This window comes from Thermobia domestica, chromosome 6 (assembly GCF_964235325.1).
Source record: "Thermobia domestica chromosome 6, izTheDome1.hap1.1, whole genome shotgun sequence".
Taxonomy (NCBI): Eukaryota; Metazoa; Arthropoda; class Insecta; order Zygentoma; family Lepismatidae; genus Thermobia; species Thermobia domestica.
In genome coordinates, this window is record NC_137459.1 from 264,232,230 (window position 1) to 264,258,187 (window position 25,958).

Below are 25,958 nucleotides of genomic sequence, written 5' to 3' on the forward strand. Positions count from 1 at the left end.
TCTCATGATCAATCCCCTGCCATGTGACTCTCTGGTGAACAACAATAGGGGAGAATGAAGGAATGGCGGTCACCTAAGAAAAAATCGTTAAGCATTAAAGGTTTCCGCGATAAATCGATCCTATAGGTAATTCTGTCTAGTTTATTGTGACCAATTTCAAAATACATTTTTTATTTTATTGCCAAGCTAAAAACGAAAATATGAACATACTCAATTGACCGTTATTTCTCACACAGTTGGGTAATGGCAGTCGGGGATTTCCCCATGCTTTACATATGAAAAAAAAAAACCTTCATTAAGATTTCAAATTTGTTCATTAACTTTAGAATAGTTGGATATCTACAGGGACAGATAATAAACGACAGTTTCGTGTAAAGATTTTTTTTAAAACCTACTTATTCATTGAAGTTATATATATTATTCGTCAACACCTTAATATATTTAAAATATAAATCTATTGGTATTGGAAAAAATCATCAAATGAATATATACGTCTGGACCCAGTGGAAGTTCCTTGTTCAACTTCACCATCCCTGGCCTCTGAGTTAGGTTACACTTGAAGAGCTTTGTTTGGAGGTGGACTGAAAAGACTTATTTATTATCGTTATTTTAATGTCAGGAAGCCCCGGTCACCGACTGCCATTACCCCATCCGTTTGACCTGGGCTACCCAAAACGTATGTTTTGAGTAAAACACGGTCAACACCAACATACAAACAAATGAATGCATTGATTTATAGATTGCTTTAGAAGTATAGAAGCATAGTGTCTACCTAAGAAGTCACTTAATAAAAAATATCAAATGGAATAATATTTACAGTATCGAATATTTTACCTAATATTACATCAAACACATCGAAAAAAAGCACGCCTTCATTTAATACCTATCACTCCTACAATGGCGTCGCTCCCAAAATTACTTTATCTGACAGCTGCCAGTAAGGCGCCATCATCTGCTTATATTTACAAGTTTTTCACGCTATATCGAACTGACCGGGGCTACCCGTCTCTCCCCTACACCAACATTCTCATTCCACCAATTCTACCATCATTCACTTAGCTCATTGGTTGAGCGCGCGCATTTCTTGAGAGAGGTCCTAGTTTTGATATTCGTTCACACCAGTATCCACCAACGGCGCCGATTTTTTTGTAACTTTGGGGGCCCATTCATAAAAAAATGCATACAACAATGCATATAACAACAAAATACATATAACAATAAAAATACATATTCATAAAAAATACATGGGGGCCCACAAGAGCTTTGGGGGACTCGGGACCCCGGCACTCCAGGATCGGCGCTCTTCTTATCCACATCAATATTTATTTCATTTTACAGGATTCTCCCGTGCCCTTCTAAATACTTAAGCTAAGATCAGCGTTGCTGATGCCTATGAAGCGCTATTTTTCAATACGAGGTTCCGTGTTCGATTCAACCACCTGCGTTCACCTTAAACCTTTCGATACATTTTAAACTTTTTTTAGTAAGATTTACTTTAACTAGAACAGTGAGTGCAACCGGTCTTGTATGTTCAATCCCTTCTTAAAACTGTTTGTGGCTTTGGTGCGATGTCTGTTGTGAGGGGTGTTGGTTGTAATTTACATTTTTCTCCATTAGGTGCCTCTGTCTATCATGTACAGTCATTTGGTACTTGGCTACTGTGATGTCAGCTGTTTCTGCTTGTAGCTGGTGTGTGTCAGTGTGTTAGGCTTATGCGCTGGTTGTCAAGTTTGTGGAAGCGCTTACTTCAATTTCTGTTTTATGGCGACTGTAGGGTTAGTAAATGATATTAAAATACCGTTTAATGAATTTGATGCTAAGAGTTTGAATTGTTGTTTTTTCGTTGTTTCTTTTAATAAGTTTGTATTACATTCGGACATTAATTGTTATTGATTTGTGGCATTGTATAGTAAATTTGAATAAGAGAAAACCTGAGATGGATGTGGTCTTAGGCTGAAGTTACTTTCATTATGGTAAGAGTCGACATTTATTATTTTTTTCTTGTTCGTTATAATAGAAATAGAAATTTTCACTTATCTTTTCCTAAATTGCACTATAAAATACGTCAGAGCTAGCCGATTACGGGAAACACTTCCTTTCGCTCATGTGTTGATTGCAAGTAGTAGTTTTTGCCATTATATTTCGGTCTGTTACTCAGTGGTAGGGCGTTCAGCTTTGGTGCATAGGGTCTCGGGTTATAACCCTGCTCCCGCCAAGTGAACCTTGTGGTTGACAAATATCGTGTGCGTGGGTTTCCTCGGGTTCTTTCGTTTCCTCCCACTTTCTTCATTCCACCATTTCATTCATTGCTCACCATCACAGTCTACTTTAGCCTCTCCCGCATAATTGTGTGACGTAAAACTCAAAAATTTAATTTTGTTTTACATCTATGTGGAAAGGAACATTTTTCAGTAATGTGAACTTTAGTATTGTGCAACTGTTGGTGTTCTATATTTTCGTATGTGGGGTTCGTAATTACGAGTTTGTTATTCACGAGTGTTCTGCTGTGTCGACGACGTTACGTCCTGAAACTGCTTTTGGCCAACGTTTAGTCGGGAGGTTTGGTTAGAAACCCTAGTTACAGAATCAAGTGGTTTAATAGGTGACCAGGAAATGTTTTGATAGGTTCTATTTTAACCGTTTTTTTTTTTTTTTTGAAGGCTCGCGGACGGTAGCCCCATGTAGTTTCAAAAGTAGTCCCCTATTTGTACATTTTATTAATGTTATTTTTTAAATTTTAGTTGAGAATTAAATATTGTATTTGTAGATTATGGATAGTTTGGAATATTTGGTTGGTTTGAGTATAAAGCCCCTGTCAGCAGCGAGGCTATATGAGATGGGATTTACTGATTGACGTGGAATCCGAACCCACGAGCTCCCGCCGCGAATCAAACCCAGGTCTCCCACGCCAAAGGCGCGTACGCTAACCGCTTAGCCACGAAGGAACTCAGTTTGCAATATTTGTATTGGATTAGGTTAGGTTTATCAGTGGTTTTCTGATGCGCATTTTGCGGAAGCTCTAAATTACGGTTGTTTAACGACTCATTCAACTGAACCGGTTCCTGTTGAACTTTAGGACATATTTGCCGACGATGTTTTTATTCCTCGAAGTAGTTAGTGTGGGAGTGAGTTCCTCGTAAAAGGAACGAATTCTTAGACTGCTCTGATACATTGGATCGTTCTTTTTAAACGATTCCTAGACTGCTCCGGGAACCGGGTCAGATGAACAGTTTCTAGTGAATATTGTAGTCAAAGTAAGAAGTTTCCTTTTTTCATAAAAATAAAAGAAAAGTAAAATTGTTTTATTTTTATTCCCATGCATACGAATTAGGTACCGGTACAGTTTGGGTAGAAATTTCAGTCTCGTAGTTTCAATGGTTTTGTTAAAAGCGTTCTTTGCAATAACGGTAATTTCAAATATGAGCTAAAAGTAAAAGTATTAGAATTTGCTTTCTTCCTGTGTCAACGATCTTACGATTAAGCGGTTACTGTACTCGCCTCTGGCATGGGAGATCAGGGTTTGGTCTCCTGTTGCAGTCTGTGATTCGTGTCCTACGTTGAGCAAAATTTCTACTTTCTGGTACGAGTTAAGATTTCTTCATTTCTTTTAATAGAAATAAAAATATTATTTATACATATTCGAAGGCATAGTGCCTACGTACAGATAGGGTAGAAATGTAATCATTCTAGCTTCAATGGTTTCGTTATAATAGTGGAAGAACAGTATTTTCAATTACTGTTATTTCAAATGTGAGGAAAAAAGTGAAAGTATTATTTACTTTCTACCTGCATCATTGTTCACACATTGAAGCAGGAATGTATGTTACTGAAGTCATAGGCGCCGACACGAAGAAAATATGGGGGGGGGGACTTGTCTGTAATCAGGAACAAGGGATGTAGGGCTAGTTGGTAAAAAAACGACTTTAATCAGTAGTGGATTTAGACATGCTACAGCCTAATACCCCCCCCCGTTCTGGTTAACAGTTTCAATTTGTTTTCTCCGTATTTACGTTCCGCGTTTCTATGCGTCAATAATTAACTACTGATACTGACAGCTTGACACAATGCAGTTGCAGCCCTCTCCGTTGGTCTAGTGGTTGGTGCATAGAGTCCCGGGTTTGATTCCCGGTAGGAGAGCATTGAACACTAGTGGGTCGGATTAAAATGTAGCTTTACGTCTCATATAGCATCGCTGCTCAAAAGATATGCTAAATGATAATCAACTCAACAATATAATTGCAATAATTCAGAAATTACACTGGATAAGAATTCACTAGTATAACCAGTAAACTGTTTAGCCTCTTACCGCTCAATAGCGGTAGTTGATTTCTCTGAATACAATAAAACCTCTCAATAACGGATATCGGTGGGAAAGGACTATTTGTCCCTAAAAGGCAGTGTTTTCTCCCATAACAGCACACACATTTTTAATAGGAGGCAGGGGTAAAAGTGAGGGGGAACGCTGGGAGACGCTGTACTGTTACCTCGAAAAAGTATGTACGGCGTACCCCAGTTCCTTGAAAAAAATACATCGGGCAATGATAGGCAGGGAGAACGGCATGACGTCATTCCGCTACCTACCGTCCCCCTACATTTTCAGATCCACTTTTACCCCTCCTGGGAGGGACAAACATAGTTTGGTCGAATTATGGTGATATTCGTTAAGAGAGGTTTCAGTGTATAAATATTTCCCAACATTTGATACAATAAGACTTACTTCGCCTATATTCGCTTGTGAAATAGATGTAAGATTAAGATATGACTACCAAATTTTAAATTTCTCACTAAATCGGAATATGATGCTAATGTAAACTTGTATTTAGTTGACTTTCTTCCATCTGGGTTAAGGTTCGCAGGTAGCAAACGAAGAACAACTACTTTTTCATAGCAAAAGTTTGCATGCGGATTTCGCTGCGCATTATAAGTACGTCTCCAATAATATCAAAATAAAGTCTTGCAAAAAGTTGTTGAACACAATTTAAAATTACTAATGCGTTGAGCTGTTTTTGTACCATGTTAGATGCAGGGATGAATTCACGGGTAGCCAGGGGGATGCCCCCGAAGAAAATTCATTTCCCCCCGGATAAACTCCCAAAATTTCAGTCACAAAATGTAGAAATTACTTCACCCAATTATTTGCTTTTCTTTCTGTGCACGTGCACACGAAATCCGATCTCTCAGTATACGTATAAATGACGCAAACCCATTCTATATAAATATTAAATATGTAACATCTAAGATAAAATACCAAATAGTCAATAACCCCTGTATTTCTTAACGCTGTTTGGCAGAACATGAAATTGTCAACTGTTGGAGAAAGGTTTGTATTTTAGTACGGTACTATACTCTCGTCCTATATTATATATTAGTACTGTAGGTAACACTAGCACAGATTGAGATAGGAAAGGAAAGATAGGGAAGATCTTTCGATCATTCCATATGATCTCTGATGTCAGCAGACTTCAGTTCATGAAAATGTACAGTTCTTGCATTATTTGAAATAGAGCGCCTAAATCCCATTTCTCGCATCGGAAGTAACAGACGTAAAAGTGTTTTACGATTGTTAAAGTAAACATACCATTCTTTAACTAAAAATAAGTCAGTTAAAGGGTGAGATTCAGGGGGATCAGGGAGGAACAGTTATCCCTCCTGCCGTTGTTTATACTGGCATCTCTACCACAAAACATAAAACAAAACAAAACAACAAATGGTGCCGAATAACACAAACTTTTGTGGCGAGGGTCTTGAACGTTCACTATTGGGTCAAGACTTGTGTTCATCTTCACTATCCCTTGAATTACTGTACGAAGTTTGGTGCTGTTAAATATAATGGCTATAAGTACCACAGAACAGAGATGGAGTGGGTCAGTAAGTCGTGGTCCGCAGGATGTGAGGCACTGCGACCTACCACCCACCTTTGACCTATTCTGGTTCACCGACCAACCATGATCCACCGACCCAGTCTGCTCATTGTATAGCAAACAGCATCTTCAGTGCGTTTTTTTTTTTTTAGGAGCTAACTACTAGAAAAAAAATATGTTTGAATTACTTGTAATATATGAATTGGCATATATAAATTGAATATATGAATTGGCATATATAAATTGAATAACTATGTGTGCATGGTCATCACGGCCAAATTGCAAAGCTAAATGAAATTACTTTTGGTATATAGTTAGGCCTCAATACAACTATTACGTTATATTGCTTTTCTTTATTTTCATTTTTTTCGAAAAGTTTAGTATGTCACGAGCCGTTCAACTTACGGACCTTAAATTGAAAATAATAACTCTTTATTAAAAATAAACAGAACGTAACCTATCAATTTTTAAAATTCTATTTTATGGGAGGGGGGACTTTATATATAGAAAATTGGTAGTGGTTTCACTTGAAAAATAAAAGGTCGAAAACTATCGACATTAGTAGAGAATCAATTATTAATTGAGAAACAAACTACATTGCTTCGCATTTTATATCGACTGCTTTCTATTATAATAATTGGTGAAACTTGCGTTTATTGTATGGAGCGTGAAATATACATACACAGACAAAACTTGTACTGTATTCTTCATTACATGGAAATTTTAAGTTTATACGGTATGCTAAATTTTACGGAAAATTTTATACTTTTTTCCCTTTACGTAAGTCTATTTTACCTTGATTTGAGACTTCCAAATTTCATTTTATTTTCAAAAAAAAAAAAAAAAACTGAAATTTAACAATGAAATAATTATTGAAATTCATCGTAACATGGCCCATGACAAACACTTGACCATTTAATATCGTAAATGTCAGATCCACTGTTATTGAAACAGAGCGGTGCTTGAATGATTGAGCGATAGAAACAAACTCCAATTAGCGACAATTTCACAGCTTTGTTTTATTACAAGTGTAAACTCTCTAGTCAGTGGAGAGGAAGGCGTGCTTCGTGGGCCAGAGTTGACAACGATGGGTTTTGATGTTTCACAGTCGTTCATGGCATATAAGTGGGTCAGGTTTTCATTCACCCATGCCATCTCTGCTGCAGAACATAAAACGAATGCTGCCAATTTACAGGAACTTTTGTGGCTAGACTCTTGAACGTTCATAGCGGGTCAGAACTGCCGCTATCCTTACCATCCCGTCAATTACTATACAATGTTTGGTACTGTGAACTATAGTCGTATTGATACTTCACAACATAAATGAAACATTTGAAACATTGCCAATTAACAAAAAAAAAAAAAAAAAAAAATGTCGCCAGGCTTTTGCACGTTAAACAGCGGACCAGAACTCATGCGATCATCATCTTTATCGTCCCCTTAATTACTCTATGAAGTTGTTGCTTTTACTACTATCGCTACTGTTACTATTGCTTTTGCTACTATGGAACTTCACCCAAATTTAAAAGATGTAACTCAACAGAAGCCTTAATCCTAATACTGGTAATAATGGGATTTTTGTTTATCATGTGTCAGTGCCATCAATGTAAATATGAAGTATAAATTGCAAATTGTGTTGCCTACAGTTTAACTGTAAGTAATAGTTTCAATTAGCTACTAACTTTCAGTTAGTTATAGTCATAGTTTATTTTTTGTTACATTTCAATAATTTTTACAATTTAAATACTATTCTGGACGAAGTCTATTGCAACTATGTTGTCTAATGACTAGTAAAGTATTCTATTCTATTCTACAATGGGGGCCTCGGTGGCTCAGTGGTAGAACGTTCACCTCTGGTGCTTGGGGTCCCGGGTTCGATCCCAGCCCCCGCCAAGTGAACTTTGTGGTGGACAAACACCGTGTGCGTGGGTTTTCTCGGGGTTCTCCCGTTTCCTCCCACTTTCATCATTCCACCATTTCATTCACTACTTATCATCACCGTCTCCTTTAGCCTAACCGGCATAACCGTGGGACGTAAAACTCACATATTTCATTTCATTTTCTATTCTACAATGGTATCAATACCACACAACAAAACAAATGATGCCAATGAAAAGAAATATCTGTGGCCACGATATTGTACTTTCAGTAGCAGGTCAACTCTCATTCGACCATCATCTTTACCATCCCTTTAATTATAGCATACTAGCTTTCGTTCTAGGGGACCGCGGTGGCTCAGTGCGTTCACCTCTGTTACATGGTGTCCCGGGTTCAAACCCTGCCCCCGCCAAATGAAATTTGTGGTGGACAAACACCGTGATCGTTAGTTTTCTCGGGGTTCTCCCGTCTCCTCCTCCTTTCTTTATTCCACACTTCATTCATTTCTCATCACCGTCTCCTTTAGCCTACCCGGCATTAACGTGGACGCAAAACTCAGATTTCATTTCATAGAATCGAGACCATGGAATGGTTAAGAAATATTAATATAAAATGCAGAACTTTATATATATATATAATATATATGGATGGACTAGGTCTCGTTGTCCTGCTGCGTAGAACATGAAAGTAAAAACAAAACTTTTGCTCACTTAAATTTATAGGAATTTCCCTTTTGATATAACTGCAGGCAGGGTCTACCATTATACATGAAATATTTCCACGTTTCCATTATCCTGCAGTAACGCTCTGACAGTAAAGATAAAATATAGTTGAAACCGTTTCTTATATACAATTCCTAGATAAATATGACACAAGATATGTCATTTCTTAATCAATAGCAACATTGGTCAAATTAAAAACTGTTTGAACAAAATTTTCTAATTTAGTTTCTTTCATTTGTTTATCGTTACTAATTTTTAGTGGATAAAATTAGTTTTCGTAAATTAGTTTTTTTCAGCATTATTTTACTTTTTTCTTAACGTTTAAAATCATGATAAATATTTATTGTATGCCTTTACATAATCAATGGTGCTTCATATTATGCTCCCAGTTCTACTTTTAACCTTTTGTGGCCGTGATTGTTACGACTTACAATGGAGGGTCACGCAGTGGCTCCCCTGAGATCCGAACGAGACAATTGTGTTTGCATTTGCTATGTTATAACTAGACGAATCCCAAAGTTATACGTGCCACCAGGCGGAATGTCGTGAGTTACAACACATTTTCTAATGTAAAAGCTTCAAAGCTGGTAGAATAGTTTGAACCTAGTCATTTGTTCGGAAACGGTTGAGTAAGTAGAAAATTCGGCCAACACGCATCGCATCATTTTCAAGGACGCACATGTTCAGATAAAAATGTTCGCCCCAGGGTCCCAAACAGTGTTCAATCAAAATTTTCGAATGACAAGGGGGGTTGAATAGCACATTGTTTGAAAGCTGTTGTAAATTGGAAGATGGAGCAAGTCTCGACTTTATACGACAATCCTGTCCAAAATTGCAGCGGGTCAAAATGTAAATAAAAGCTTAATTGAAAATCTATGGCCACCTTGAATCCAAAATGGCCGCTTAAAACCTGTCATTCATAACAGTACAAACCTAAATATCTATTTTATCTATTATGTATTTAGAAACAATAGGAAGACTAAAGAGCAATTGAATTTCGATTCACTTCAACTATTATTTCATTCGGTACAAACACATATATGTTTTGTTACTAATGCACGTTCGTTACGGTTCTCTCGACATCATTTACGTGAATATAACGAATATGCGATGAACACACAACTCTAACTTGCTACTCATACTGCTAAACAAAAGTTGAATACCTTCGTTTTTTTTTTTCTAATTTTGTCATACGTAGTTCATACGTAAAGGACTTGCTGCACCAGTCAGGTTGGTGGCTCTATTGTAACGTATTCGTGATCGTTACATTTGTATAACATTTGTTGGTTTGATCGCAATATTTCAATACCAAATATACAAAAAATAAACATTCATTTCCATGATTGGTGCACGTGTAAGTCATTTTAGTACATCGAGCTCCGTCAAACTTTGTCGGTTTGGTCACTGTATTCCAAGAGATAGCATATTTATATATAAACTCACTTTTCACACTGGCAGTCATATTGGATCACAGATATTTTGTGGATATCTACTATTAACCGTAAACGTAAATACCACATTTCGCTTCTGCAACACCAGTGGTTTGAACTGGACATGCGTTCGATACATAGTGCGGCATTTTGAACTCAAGGTGTCGCGTTTTTGAACATTTCGCATATTTTCGTCACCTACTAATAAACATTAGTGCCAAATTTGGTTTCCCTAGCTTCAGTAGTTTGGTATGCCTATCCTTTCGATATAGGTTTTTAGCAGCCATCTTGGATTCAAGATGGCTATAGATTTTCAATTAAACTTTTGTTTACATTTTGACCCACTGCAATTTTGAACAGGGTTGTCGTAGAAAGTCGACACTAGCTCTGTCTTATTTCATCTGACAACAGCTTTCAAATGATGTGCCACTTAACCCTCCTTGCCATTTGGAAATTTTTAGTTGGACCCCACCTGTGACCATGTGGGACCCTGGTACAATACGTTTTAACTTAAACCGTTGTACTTTGTAAATAAAGCCACATTTTATTTGCCATTTTGCACAGGATTGTTGTAGAAAGTCAAGACTTGCTCCATTTTCTTTCATTCTACAACAGCTTTCAAGCGATGTGCCACTTAACCCTCGTTGCCACTTGAAAAAGTTTGAGTTGGACACCGTCTGGGACCCTGGGGCAAACTTTTTTGTCCGGAAAAGTGTGTCTTTGGAAATGTTGGGATGATGGAAAATGTTGCCCGAATTTTTCACTTACTTAACCGTTTCCAAACAAATGATTCGGTTCAAACTATTGTCAGGTATTTTTTTGGTAGTTTTTACATTACAAAATACACGGGATAGACAAAAAAATCTAAAAATACTTCATACAGGGCACGTAAGTTTGGCCCTCCACTGTACAACACGTGTTGCGGTTGCCGACCGTTTTTTTGTTTTCAATGTATTTTGTGGACCTTCCTCTTCCGTCAACCGTAACCAGTTCACCTGTGAATATCGTGGTGTGAAAGTGGTGCGACAAAATGGGCGACCTGACACTTCCAAAGAGGCATGATCGTTGGTGTCCGTCTGGTTGGAGCTTCAGTGGCAACAATGACGAACAATGTGGGGGTATCTAAAGGCACTGTGTCCAATTTCACGAGGGCATACACAATTTATGGGCAAACGACGACTGCAAATCACAACAGTGATCGAAAGATAATCCTGTCACATAGGGACCGGAGGGCATTAAAACGGATTGTAGCAGCTAAAAAGAAGACCACTGCAATGAAAATTACGTCTGAACTCAATTCCGGCCTACAAAATCCGGTTTCATTGAAAACAGTGCGACGGGAACTTCATAAAATGAAAATTCATAGCAGGGCCGCTATCGCCAAACCCCTGGTCACAGCAGTAAATGCGAAGAAGCGTATCCACTGGTGCAAGGACCACAAGGCGTAGACTCATGAGTAATGGAAACGCGTAATGTGGTCCCATGAATCGACCTTCACCTGGATTCCAACAACCGATCGTGTTTACGTATGGAGAACACCGTCGCAGACCTATGATACAGACTGTCTGCTTCCAACTGTAAAGCATGGGGGTAGTTCTGTTATAGTAAGAGGACTGACATCGTGGTTTTCTGCAGGTCCCATCATAGCCCTGCATGGAATGATTAATGCTAAGGCGAATGAGGCCATTTTAGGAGACTAGGTTCTATCCATGGCCAAGTATTGATTCCTGTTGGTGATGGCATCTACCAAGATGATTTGTCACCCTCTCACGCTGCAAAAATGGTGAAATCATGGTTTGAGGAGCATGACCAGGAGCTATCACACCTCCCCTGGGTCCAACAATCACCAGATCTGAACACCATTGAGCCATTGTGGTCTGAGTTAGAAAGGCGTGTTTAGTCTCATTACCCTCCACCAGCATCCCTTAAGGAACTGGAGCATGTTTTCAAGGAACAATGGTACAAAATTCCACACACCATGATTCAGGAGCTGTATACGTCCATTCTACGTCGATCCAAGCTGTTTCGAACACAAGAGGAGGCCCCACACCATACTAGGTATGATTTTCACACTTTTGCAAACGTTTCAGATTTTTTGTCCAACCGCTGTATGTTGTAACGTAATATTCCTCCCCAGGGACGGCATGAAGGGTGAGCGACCGCCCACACGATGGATGGATGGCCTCGCCCACCTCAACAAAAGTAGAGTAATGAAGGTGACATCATGTACTTCAAAAACAATAGGTATTATTTTGAATTGTAATGTATTAGGTTTTAGGACTCTGTTTAACTCTGCAATGAACAATGATTCTAATACAGATACTTGTAGTAATATAATGATACCAAAGTCGAAATTACACAGGCTTTAAATTCCAGCACCTCGTGAACTACGAAGCCATTTAAACCGATTTCGTAGGGTTGAAAAAAACGTAAAAATAATGACTCGCAATAGCCACAGACACATGAAACAAAAGAGAAACTTTTGTTAGTTAATATCTCTACTTGAATTCCAGTTATTTGTATACTTGATTTTTATTCTTTTATGCATTATTAGTATTGTTGTTATTGCAAATTTCCTTTTAGGAAAGAAAACTAAGATTTCTCCCCGACTCCTCCTCAAACATACTGGTAGGAGGAAAAAGTGTTTATTATTCATTGAATTCCATTATTTGGCATCATAATCCATGTAAACCTTCTTTTCTAATTCCAGTTTTTACTCCAGGAGAAAATAAAACGAAAAAAAAATAAAAAAATTACATGATGTATCTAGTTTTAAAGGGGGGTTTCCCCATAATTCCCAGATAATTCGCAAATTGCTGTTGACCAATAAAGTTACTATGGTTAGACTTGCTAATATTGTTTCCGCTCGCATGGTGTAAACATGATTGCTAGCTTGTTCTATTGAACATGAGTATAGGTGGCTTGCTTTTATTCGAGCTCATTTTAGCCGGTGGGGTTGATATTTTTAGACTTTTTGCCCAAACAGAAACAGTTGTTGTGAATTATTGGAGTAGATCAGGTCACTTTGCTTGAATACAAGAGGGATTTTTTCTCCAGCATTTCATCCGCGAGCGCTCCTTTAGAGTGAAGCTTGGATCCACACTGTCTCGGTCTTTTTCTCAGGCCACTGGTGTCCCGCAAGGCAGTGTGCTCAGTGTGACTGTATTTGCTGTGGCTGTTAACAGTGTCATGGCCAAACTTTCATCTTTTGTGCATGGGCTGCTGTATGTGGACGACTTCACCATCTACTGTCAGTCACACGACCTTCGCACCATTTTTTCGCCAGCTACAACTGACGCTTAACCGCCTTCACCATTGGTCTTCCCACACAGGCTTTCAGTTCTCCTCACTGAAGACAAAATGTGTACACTTCTCTCGTCTTAAGAACTGTGCTTTTAAACCGGATCTTTATTTGTGCCCTATTCGGCTGTCTTATGAGAAGAGTGTTCGTTTTCTGGGCCTTGAGTTTGATCGCCGCCTTGTTTGAACTGCCCATATTCGCCAGCTGAAGTATAGTTGTCTCCGTGTGATGAATTTGCTGCGCCTGGTTTCCCATACCACTTGGGGTGCTGACCGTGTTGTGCTGCTTCGACTGTATCGGAGACTCATTCGCTCTAAGATGGACTATGGTTGTGTGGCGTATGGCTCTGCCCGTTTGTCTGTCCTTCGTCACCTGGACACTGTTCACCATCTGGGTCTTCGCATTGCGATAGGTGCTTATCGCACAAGTCCGATCCTCAGCTTATACGTCGAAGCCAACGAACCATCTTTGGACCATCGTCGCCAGTTGTTGCAGCTGAGCTACTTGTTTCACCTGAGAGCTTCCAACGACCACACGTCTAGTTTCACACAGGATGCTGGTGCTCGTCTTCAACGCTATCAAGCCCGACCCACTTGCACCCGATCTTTTGACATTCATGCCCTTGAGCTTTTACCTGACCTTGATGTCGATCTCCCTGCGCTTTCTCTGCTGGGTTTCCTGCCTCTTCCACCTTGGCAACTTTTGAAGCCTGTGGTCAACTTCCACTTGTTGCGGTTCACGAAGGCGACTACTACCGATTTGGAGTTTCGGCAACAGTTTTTGAGTTTTTGTCTTATCGAAACCACTGTCTTATCTTCACTGATGGCTCCAAGCAGGCTGATGCTGTAGGCAATGCTTTTGTCCTGGATACCCACCGTTTCAGGTTCCAGCTTCATCCATTCTGCACAGTCTTCACTGCAGAGCTGGTTGCCATCTTGGAGAGTATCCATCATATCCGCGGTTGTCATTTTCGCCGTGTTGTAATCTGCTCTGATTCCAGCAGCGCCTTACATAGCCTAACCGATGTCACTTCTACGCATCCGCTGGTCCAGCACGTCCTTCTTACTTGTCATGCACTACTTGCTGAGGGCTATGATGTCACGTTCGGTTGGGTGCCTGGCTATGTTGGCATCCCTGGCAATGAGTTTGCTGATGCTGCTGCGAAGGAGGCTGCTGTTGCTGGTCGACGCTGTCTTCTTCCTGTTCCTAGCTCTGATGTCTGCTCGGTGTTTGCTCACGTTCTCCGTCAGCGCTGGCAGTCCTCCTGGCATGAACAGATTCACAATAAGCTGCATGCAGTGAAGCCCCGTCTTGGAGTCTGGTCGACGAGTTCCGGATCATCTCGCCTGGAAGAGCGGACTTTGGCCCGCCTTCGGATTGTACATAGTCATCTCACACATGCACGTACGCCTCTGCCTGTGTGTCGTCATTGTGGTCAGCCCCTGAGTATTCGTCACCTCTTAGTGGAATGTGTGCCTCTTGCTGCTGCCAGAATTTTGTTTCGACTGACGGCTGACTTCGCTACTGCTCTCGGAGATGTTGAAGCCACTGTGTTGAAGCTGTTCCAGTTTTTGCAGCATTTGCATGTTTTGACGGCACTTTGACTTTCTTCTGTGTTCCAGTGCTTGCGACCTACGACCTGTGTGCACTATCTTGACTCTTGCCAGTTATTTATTCGTCGTTTTATTCATTGTATGGTACTTTTTCTGTCTTGTTTTTGGTGCTAGTGAGTGATAGTTTTAATGTGTGACCTTTACACACATTCAGTGACTAGTCTGTATTTTTGTCGTTCGTGTGACTTTGTTTCTTCCACGACCAGTGACGGGTGCAAAATATCTTTGTCGTCGAGGCACCCTCCCCAACCCCTTTCCCATTCCATTGAATACAAGACTATTTCAAATGACTTGTGAATGCTAAACTACATATACGGCACTGTACATGTTTTAGCTTAGAACTAGATCTTAATAAATCTGGCTGAAGCTGTTTTAGTTACGAAGGGTCATGGTGGAAAGACTACAAGGTTGTTGCATGCGCATGTCGCCTGGAGCGCTGTCGTGGCTGTGACGTCATATGGTTTGCAAAAGACAACGTGAAGAGGCTCGGCTTTAAGTGACAAGTGGAAATTCTTTGTTACTTTGTTCTTTTAAATGATATCGAAAATACCTAACTGTGCAGTGTACGGCTGTAGTAATTATTACAGAAAAAACTAAGGGAACTAATATAAAATACTAAGACAACGAGATTTCCTCAAAAAGAGGGGGAATGTCTCCAGCATGGATTTTAGCTTGCAGGCGACAGGGCAAAATAAACGTAAAATACGGTAAGTTTTACATAAAAGTAATAAATAAATGCAATGTTAAATGAAATTATAAAAAAGCGATTTCATTGTGTAGTTTCTTTTTAGTATTAATAGTATGTAATAATAGTACATAGGGCTACAGTAGCTTGTGTTGATTCAGCATACAAAAATCCAATAGTACGATTTAAAAAGACGAACTTTGAGGCAAGAGCCGGATTCAAAATCATGGGGGAGGGGAACCGACAGAGGTTATCATTTCTATCATAATTTCCTTCTACATAAGATATTGAGACAAAATTTTCACCACAGTGGCAAGCAAGTAACTCCAGAAGGGAGGCACAATAATCTAGGAGGCTTACCTCCCTCGAGTTACGCAAATGGAGAGCATTGAACGCGTTAAAGTAGTTCAGGTCCCATTTCATTCTGGAGGTCTGCATCCCCTGTAGCCTCAGTGCTAAAACGGGACGTTGCACTTCAAATTAACTAATAAATGGAAGGTTCTTAATAACGATTAACGGTTACAAAGATATATAACAATGTATTAGATCAAGAGAATAAAGTATCTACCTACCATGTCAGGGCGACATTGTCGGGACATTTTTACACTCAGATTTTGAAATTTTTGTTCATTTTAATCATAATTTTGGATAATTACATATACATATTTAGGGACCCCCTCCAGTATTACAAAATTAAGAATGACTGCAGTAAATTTGAAAATATGATAGATTCTCAACCAATCAAGGAAGCGCGGTGGCTCAGTGACAGAAATCTCACCTCTGGTGCAAGGGATACTGGCCCGCTTCTCGGTGAAGTGAGTTTGTGGCGGACAACATTGTGTCCGTGAGTTTCACGGGGTACTTCCGCATTCTCATTCCACCAAATTCCACATAATAATTCACTTGCATTTATCTTTTGTCTTCTTTAGTCCACGGGACAAAAAACTTATCAGGAAAATTGAGAAAATTATGTAATTTTATGGTTTATATGTTTTCTAGTCTAGCTGTAACACCCCTACATCGTCTTCACCTACGCCTAGTACTTTGTTTCTTGCTTGAAATAGTCAAGTTGCAATTTCTTTGAAGTGCTTTGTATAGGTATACATATTTATTTCTATATATTTATAGAACACAATAGTATATGTAACGCTTTATTCCGTACAAATGTTTAATAATACAGTTTGTTATGGCGTAAATTTTGACACTAATATTCAGAGAACTGTCAGTTTCAACAAGCCTTTTGTTTAAATACAAATTCTATAAATAAGCGATCAGCGACTTCAAATAAGATTTTTTTTTATAAATCAAAAATAAAAACTGTTTAAAATATTAAATACGTGCGTCCCTGCTTAATAAAGTTTTTAACATCCCTGAGATTCTGACGAAACTTCCGTGGGAGCAACCTCTTTAAAAAACTGTCCAAGCATAACGAAAATATACGTACGTGCATTTAAGTTTACGAAAACCATGAATTCCCCCTTGAGATATTCTCAAAATTTATATGGGGTCATCAGTAAAGAATTCTCTTTCAAGCAAAATAATAATAATAGTAAATCAAAACCGATTAATGTGTTACGAGAATATACTTGAGCATACATAAATATATAATAATGAAATGCATTAACGACACACTGTGTTATAGATTATTCAGGCCTATACATACTAGAGTGTATTACTTCACATGTTTAAAAAAGAAATAAAATAAAGAAAGAAAAGAAAAAGAAAAAAATCAGAAAATGTAGTGAGTAGTGTTGGCTTGTTCAAGCTTCAAAGTTGTTTAATAAATTTATGAACTGATATTGCTGTTTCTTTTGCTATTGTAAACAGTTTCCTTTGAATTCACTTAGCTTAAGCATTGATTACATTACATTTATATAATTATTGTTTGTACTAAAAATTTTTACTTCGTTGAAGATCACTATAAATAGAAGAGAAGTTTGAGTGTAAGATACCAGCGAGCAAGCGCTTGTTAAAAGTTCATCTGACTCTCGCTGGCCACGTCTGCGACCAAAATGACGTCATGCGCCAGAGCGACAAGAATGTAGCACTGCATTGCATCCACCTTGTATTCTTTCCACCATGCGAAGGTTGTAGTGGATTATTTTACCGATACTTGAAACACAGTCGAGGAGTTCGAAAACATTTGGAATGAGTCTTTGAGTCTTGCTAAAAATAACTGTATATCTCTAACGGGTCCAATGTCGAGAACAGGATCACTGTCACATTATTTACGCCAGTATATTATGACTGAGCAAATATTGGTTGAGGAAGAAGATATCCAATCCCAAGAAGACTACAGACAGGATATTTCTTCCTGTACTTTACAGAATACTTGCAGAAATGGACAGGCGTTTTACAGAAAATACAAGTATTCAATGTGGGATAAGCAGTCTTCACCATAAAAAAACTTGTAATGAATATTACTGTAGATGATGTGGAAACGCATTCGATGTTGGACATAAAAATCGACGCATTGCACTTCATTAAACTGCAGGTATAAAAGTTTATTGTAAGCTTGTTCGTACCATGTGATCAGCCGTTCATAGTTTAAAGTACATTGTTGTTTATGTGGATCATGATGAAGTTTTGTTAATTGCTATTTCTTCTTTACCCTATATATATATATATATATATATATATATATATATATATATATATATATATATATATAATATGCTAACTTGAGTTAGTTTCAAAGATATCTGTGTAAGCTACGATCGAACGATCATGCTGTCGAATATCCCTATTCTTTTAGTAACATAGGTCTTTGCTGTTGCATATAGAGATCACATCAAAAAAATCTTGTTTTACTTTACCTACTTATTGTGTATTTTATGTTATTAACGAAAGGTAGAGTATTATCTGTTAGTTTGTGTTGTTTGAACCTTCTTTTATTTCTATGTATTCATGTGCATTCTTGGAGGAAGTGGAGGCAAAGCTGTCTTGAACCTCATGGACTACACAGTACACACCGTTATTATTGCTTAAACTGGAAATCGAGATAGTGTGTTTGCCACACGGAATTCGGTAGGTGGAGTATATAGCCACGAACTCCCCCAGCCCATCCTAAGTCCTGCATTTCTTCAGTCTCACCAGACGAATGCCGGAATTTTCTTTCTATAAGGCCAAGACAGCTGTTTTTCACATTCTTGTTCCTCCCTTATTTCCGTCTGAGCCTTAGCTAACTAAAGAGTGTAAAAATTGAAACTTAATTATTGTCAAAAAAATGTCTCTATTGCCCAGTTCTCATTTCCATTGTCCGCCCACCCAGCAACTAGGTCCGCCTCTTTCCGCCCACCCCATCAAGTGTTTCTGGTGCCGTCCCTGTTCGTCCCGGTGGCAGGTATAACTTTGGGATTCATCTAGTTATAACATATAAACTTCAAACACAATTATCTCTTTCGGATCTCAGCGGAGCCACTGCGTGACCCTCCCTTGTTAGACCGTTTAATTTTTCACTTTCTTTCGAAATAATCAATTCTTATCTCTAAATCTTCAATGTTAAACGGATGTCAGAGAAGCAAACCCTGATGGCAACATATGCTATAATGTATGTTAAAAAGTATGAAACTCCCCTTTCCACTTACAAAAAAGAGGGAAAAAAGAGAGAAAACAAAATTTTTTCTGGCTCCTCCTAAAGAGTAAAGGCCATGCCCCAACTTTGCAGGATGTCGTTGGCTACCTAACTGTTGTAGCCTCAACAAACGGGGGACAAGGCAGGTCAGTGGAGAACGCTTATCTCTGTTGTGTGGAATCCCTGGTTCAATCCCCGTCCAAGTAAGTTTGTGATTGACAATCGTGTCCATGGGTTGTCTCGAGATTTCCTTCCGCATTATCACTCCACCAATTCTTTAAACATAATTCTCTTGCTTTAGTCATTCGCATCTCTTAGCCTAAACAGTATAATCGTGGGACGTTAAATTCAAGGAAAAAATAAATTGCATCTTTGTTTTACGTTCCACGATTATGCCGGTTAGGCTAAAGGAGATTGTGATGATGAGAAATGAGTGAAATGGTGCAATGAAGAAAGCGGGGGGAAACGGGAGAAGCCCGAGAAAACCCACGCACATGGTGTTTATCCACCATAAACTGAAAGATTACACCTCAACAGCAAGTTATTTAGGAACCACTGTGTTGAAATAGTAATTCCTTTCTGAAATAAAGAAATTGTAGACTATTTTTCCTTCAAAAACGGACATTTGTCATCCCAAAATCCATTATTATTATTTACTTATTTTTTATTTTATTATTATTAATATTATTATTATTATTATTTTATTATTATTATTATTATTATTATTATTATTATTATTGATTCGGTGGTTATTTCCAGTGAGTGCTGTGACGATTACTGAACAAGACATTCGACAAAAATAGATACAATTCAGATTTTCCTCCGAATAGAAAGAAAGAAAAAAAAAGTAGCACATTGAAATTGATGTTATCTCCTATTTACTTTAGAAAATTTTGTTTAGTTTACATTTTTATTTCAAAGACTGTCAACCAAAGCAAAGATCGTTGTTGACAAACGTACAATTAAGAAAGAGGCGAGACACTTCATTTCCAGGTGGAGCGATGCCCAATTGTTGCCACTTTTAAACGTTAGTGTAAAAATCGGTATTTAATCTTCAAGTAGTACTTCTCACCTTACATTTGACCTTAATTTTCGGGGAGGGAGAACCTCCCTCTTGATACTTCCCTGTTACATAATAATCGATAATGAGGGTACCTCGCTATATATTCACAGCTAGTGTTGTAAAATTTCCAGAAATTTTGAACCTGTTGGTAAAAAAGTTTTTTTTTCCCCGGTTTCTTTCTGGAAAAAGTGGGAAAATAACAAGTCTTTGTATTAGTATAATTTTGGAAGTAATGGAACAGTTTTTCTTTTCGAAGGCGTGAAAAATGTAAATTGAGAAATTTCAATACTGCGAATATTTAAAACAGTAGCATTCGAAAATAAAACTTATACCAGTAATTATTCTCGAAAATTAATAATCTGGACTATTTTCTTTTATGTGCTGTTTATTCGTTTATTCGTGGTTGTGCATTAATTACGGAATTTTTACAGTTGCCTTCACGTCTATCATCGTAAGACATTTCTGTTGCAACAAATAGGTCTCTTGAATGAAACTTAGTTCTTAATATGTTCTTTGATCTGGTGAAGTTCTGTTAATTTTAACCAAATTATATCTTAAAAGAAAGAGCAGTAGGCAAATTTTACTAATACTCATGCACTAAAATATGTAATTACTATTACTTAATATTCGAATATAGGCTTTTACATAAACTATGTACAAAATTTTTTATGCGAAAAATTATCTCTGTATAAAAATGAAAGTAACTATATTTGTGACTTAACTTTTTAGCTACTAGACGGATTTCGACAAAATTTTCAACATAGGCGAGGTTCGGGCCTAGGATGTTTTTTTTATTTCACTTTGAAGGTGCAACATGAAGGAAAGAAGGGGGGATTATATATTCAAAATGAACGATATTAGTGTCGAATCCGTAGTTTTCGGGGTTGTTGAGATGAACAGTGGCATCTCCAATGCCGCTTAAATCCAAATTCGGCACTGCAACTTGGGTGAGGGGAGGGGATATATACAGGGTGTAACATAATTGCATGGCCAAAAGTGAAGAGGTGAATGCGGACATCTAAATAAGTATTTTTTTTTTTCTATAAACATGGGTCCGATGTCGCTTCGTTTCCGAGATACAGGGTGTTCAAATGTCGAGTCTCTCAAATGGCTCATTATTTGAAAGTGAATGGAAATGTTCAACATTATAGGAATAATACAATCAAGTGGAATTGTCTTTCTACAGATACATTTACACTAACATAGAGAACGAAACTAATCAACGTTTGAGGTTATTGGGTTGTTAGTGTTGCCAATCTGGTACAAAGTGTTATGTTTTCAAATAGCACTAGACGTCCAGACGTTAGCGTATGATTGCTGATATCAAAACGTTCCGAAACATGAGGCAGAGTCTGCTTCGGTTTCAAAGACAAGGTGTCCAAAATGTAAAGTCAATTAACGGCTCACAATAGTAAACAACGGTTCATAGATCACAACTGTTGCATGTTTCCAAGATAAGTAATTGAGAAAGATATTCGATGAAGGTCACAGCGTTCGTTTATAACACACACAAACTTCGGAAGACAGTGATGAAATGTATTACAAGAAATGATCGAAGTGACCATCTTCAGCGCGTATACACACTTCCACTCTTCGTTGCATTGATTGCCTGATGCGCTGGTGTATTCCAGCAGTATTTCGGATTGTTTCGCAACCAGCACGAATACGATTGCGAAGAGTTTCAACGTCTGGCGCTGGGGTAACATGCTGAAGTGACACAATAACAATTTCATGCAATAGTTGTAATCTATAAACCGTTGTTTTCTATTGTGCGCCGTTAATCGACTTCACATTTTGGACGCCTTGTCTTTCGAAAACGAAGTGGAATATGTCCCATGTTTAGTAACTTTATAAAGTCAGCAATCATTGCTAACGTGTCGACATCCAGTGATATTTGAAAACATAACACTTTGTACCAGGTTGGCAACACTGACAACCCAATATCCTCAAATGTTGATTAGTTTCATTTTGTATGTTAGTGTAACTATTTGTAGAGGCATAATTCCACATGATCGTATTATTACTGTAATATTGAACAGTTCCATTCACTTTCACATAGTGGGCTATTGAAGGGACTCTACATTTGAATACCCTGTATCTCAGAAACGAAGCGGCATCGGACCGATGTTTATAGGAACATTTTTACTTATTTGAATGTTCCCAGTCACCTCGTAACTTTTCGCCATGTATTTATGCTACACCCTGTATATAATGACCGATATTAGTATGGAACCCATAGTTTCCGGGGTCGCTGAGACTAAGTTACACTTTCGATTCCGCTGTTTAAATCCAAATTCATCCCCGCAAATTGGGGAGGGGAGCGGGAGCTGTAAAGATAATGGAAAATGATCGATATTAGTGTCGAGTCCATAGTTTTCGAGGCCGATGAGATGAACAGTGATATTTCCTATGTCCCTTAAATCCAGATTCAGACCCTTAACTTGGGAAGGAAAAGATATAAAAAATGATTGAAAATGGCCGATATTAGTGTCGAATCCGTAGTTTCCAAGGTCGCTGAGATGAACAGTGACATTTCCAGTGCCGATTAAATCCAAATTCGCCTCCGCAACATGGGGGCGGGGGACAGGGGATATATATATATATATATATATATATATATATATATATATATATATATATATATATATATATATATATATAAATGATCGAAAATAACCGATATTAGTGTCTAATCCGTAGGTTTTGGTGTCGATGAGATGAACAATAACACTTCCGATGTCGTTTAACCCTTTATTTGTCAGTGTTGCTCTTAAGCAACATTGCATTCTATTGCATAGCTTCAGTGATCATTTAATTGGCATTATTGCTTTCATACAATATTCATATACATGATTTGCGGGTAGCTTGTTTAGATATTTCTAATCTTCAACAGGGGACAGTCAGATTTAGTATTGTAGTAGCTTTATCTCCTACGTTCCGGGAAAATTCTGTTTTTGTTCTTTATTTGTGGTTTCTTGTTCTGTAGAAAGATATTTGAACGAAACTGCTCCTATTTACTTAAAATATTGTTACGATATTTGACCATAATTGGACAATGCTGCTCAGTAGCAACACACAATGTTAGTGGAAGCTAGAGATGAAAGGGGGAGGAAGGGAGGAAGAAATAATGAATATATGAATAATTAATGAAAGCAAATACTTGGTTTATTTGAATATTATGTAAAATATCAGTATTACTTCTGCAAAATCGGTAGGGGAAAATTGAATTCGGTAGAGCAAAAATAAAAGAAGTGATAAATCGATTAGTTGAACAAAATGAATTTACTATAAATGTGAAAATTTAGCTGAGAGACTAAATTACAGGATCCTCTGTGACTTTACTCCAGGTAAGTTGAATCAATACCATCACTCACACACAACAACATAATCGTTATTGTTAATTATGCCCTGCTGGTTCATGACAACTCCAAAAACAGCTGGAAGAGAAACATGTTACTAAATCTTTGTTTACATACCTGACAAGATCTCATGGAGTCGAAAGAACGATACAGGTTTCATTTGGATGGACAGCTTTAATGCACTCCATAAGCACAATTCAAAAATTTTATACACTTTTTGTATACGAGAGAGAGAGAGAGAGAGAGAGAGAGAGAGAGAGAGAGAGAAAATGTCCGTTAAAATTCAGAACTGTTACCGCCGAAATTCTGATAGAGGCCTTTATTTGAATGTTCGTGCACGTTACTGAAATTATGAAGTCACCATTCGTAGTTCTTCCTGGTTCCTTCCCGCTTCCGTGATGATTACATATCCTACGTTTCCTCGTTGGCCTCGTCTCTTCCCGTTAACGAGACATGTTCCAACGTTGGCCTCATCTCTTCCCTTTAACGAGACATATCTGGTATTGTCTTCGTTCGTTAACTGCGGAACTGTTGTGAATGTCTTAGGTGTTTTACCACCAACTAGCACCGATGTGGCATTTTACTTGCAGTTTCTGTTGGTTATTTTAAGCGTTAACACAAGTATCACGACACTGATGTATTTGTGTTAATGTGTTTGTTGTTGTCAGGGGTGTAGCCAAGGAGGGTCCATTGGAGCCAAATCCCCCCAAATGGTTTGCTGCCCCCCAAATGACCAGCTTTTATAACATCATAGAAAAATTATCTCGCTTCATTCATTTAAAAGTAACAAAGTTTATTGACAATTAATAATTTATGCTAAAATAGTATGGAGAAATACTGTTTTTCCATACCGATCGAAAAATAGTATAGTATCTCTTCCTTATACCGATCGAAAAATAGGATACTTTTTTGTGACAGCAGATTAGACAATTTACTGCGATTTATATTTGACAGTTTCAAGACAAAGTACTACAAATACAGCCATAAAACAAAGGTACTAAACTGATTTGTAAGTACAGTATATTTTATATGCTTTAACAAGTGTTTTAAGGGACATATAGGGTGGAAAATTTGGTGAAAAACAATGCTTTTATTCAATTTGGATTTCATTCGCTCTCTTTTATTTCTACTCAGTGTAATAAAATTGTTTCTTTAGTAATGAATAATAAATAAATATTTTGTCAGGAAACCATAAAGAAATTAAGTGAAATTTCAAAGAAAATCAATCTTGTGTAGATAAGTTTCGTATACAAGGTCTTAAATTTAAATATAAAGGTAACCAAGAAAAGTTTTGTTGCTTTTTCACCAACCACCTTCGAACATCGATATGTCACCTAACCTGGAAGATTAAAAAAGTCCCCATCAGAATCGACGAACTTCTGAAAACGTTCTGGAAGGCCATGGAATCCATTGCGGTAGAACTTGGTGGGCCGTGAAACGAACAAAGTATCAGGTGCATTTTGGACTTTTACTAAGGGTTTGAACTAGCGTCCTCTAAGTGATTGTCCAAAGAATGGAACAGGTGATAATCGGACGGTGCAATACCCGGGGAATATAGTGGTTGCAATATTGTTTCCCATTCAAGGCGGAAAATGGTGTCCTGAGTCATCCTAGCCACGTGGGACTTAGCGTTGTCCCGTAAATGAGGACCCATTTGCAATTCAGAAGTGATGGCTCCAGAGTTTTGAGTTTTTCTTGAGCACAGCTCAAGTGCTGACACTACACAATTGCATTGATACTCTGACCAGCTGGTAGCAGTTTCCGATGCACGATGCACTAAACACACAGAAATGGAAATGGAAAAGGCGGTTGGGGAGGGTGCCTCGACAACAAAGATCTTTTACACCCGTCACTGGTCGTAAAAGAAAGTCATACAAACGACGAAAACACAGACTAGTCACTGAATGTAGTGAAGGTCATATATTAAAACTGTCACTCGCCAGCACTAAAAGGAAGATGGTACACAGATCGGAGGTCTGAAGCACTGGAACACAGAAGAAAGTCAAACCGCCGTCAAAACATGCAAATGCCGCAAAAACTGGAACAGCTTCAACACAGTGGCTTCATCATCGCCGAGAACAGTAGCGAGGTCAGCTGGCAGTCCAAACAAAAGTCTGTCAGCAGCAAGAGGCACACATACCACTAAGAGGTGACGAATACTCATGGGCTGACCACAATGACGACACACAGGCGGAGGTGTACGTTGCAGAAGATGTGCATGAGTGAGATGACTATGTCCAATCCGAAGACGGGCCAAAGTCCGCTCTTCCAGGCAAGACGATCGGGAGCTCGTCGACCAGACTCCAAGGCGGGGCTTCACTGCATGCAGCTTATTGTGAATCTGCTCATCCCAGGAGGATTGCCAGCGTTGACGAAGAACGTGAGCAAACACCGAGCAGACATCAGAGCTAGGAACAGGAAGAAGACAGCGTCGACCAGCAACAGCAGCCTCCTTCGCAGCAGCATCAGCAA

At 38.4% G+C, this 25,958-nt stretch overlaps 1 long non-coding RNA gene across 1 annotated transcript in view; it reads left to right on the plus strand.

Moving 5' to 3' along the window:
- Window positions 1–1,290: 1,290 nt before the first annotated feature.
- Window positions 1,291–25,958, plus strand: part of LOC145687785 (uncharacterized) — a 97,529-nt gene continuing 72,861 nt past the window's right edge. Inside the window, exon 1 of the long non-coding RNA XR_014131763.1 lies at window positions 1,291–1,775. This is a non-coding gene — a long non-coding RNA (uncharacterized LOC145687785). The remainder of the gene's footprint in view (window positions 1,776–25,958) is intronic.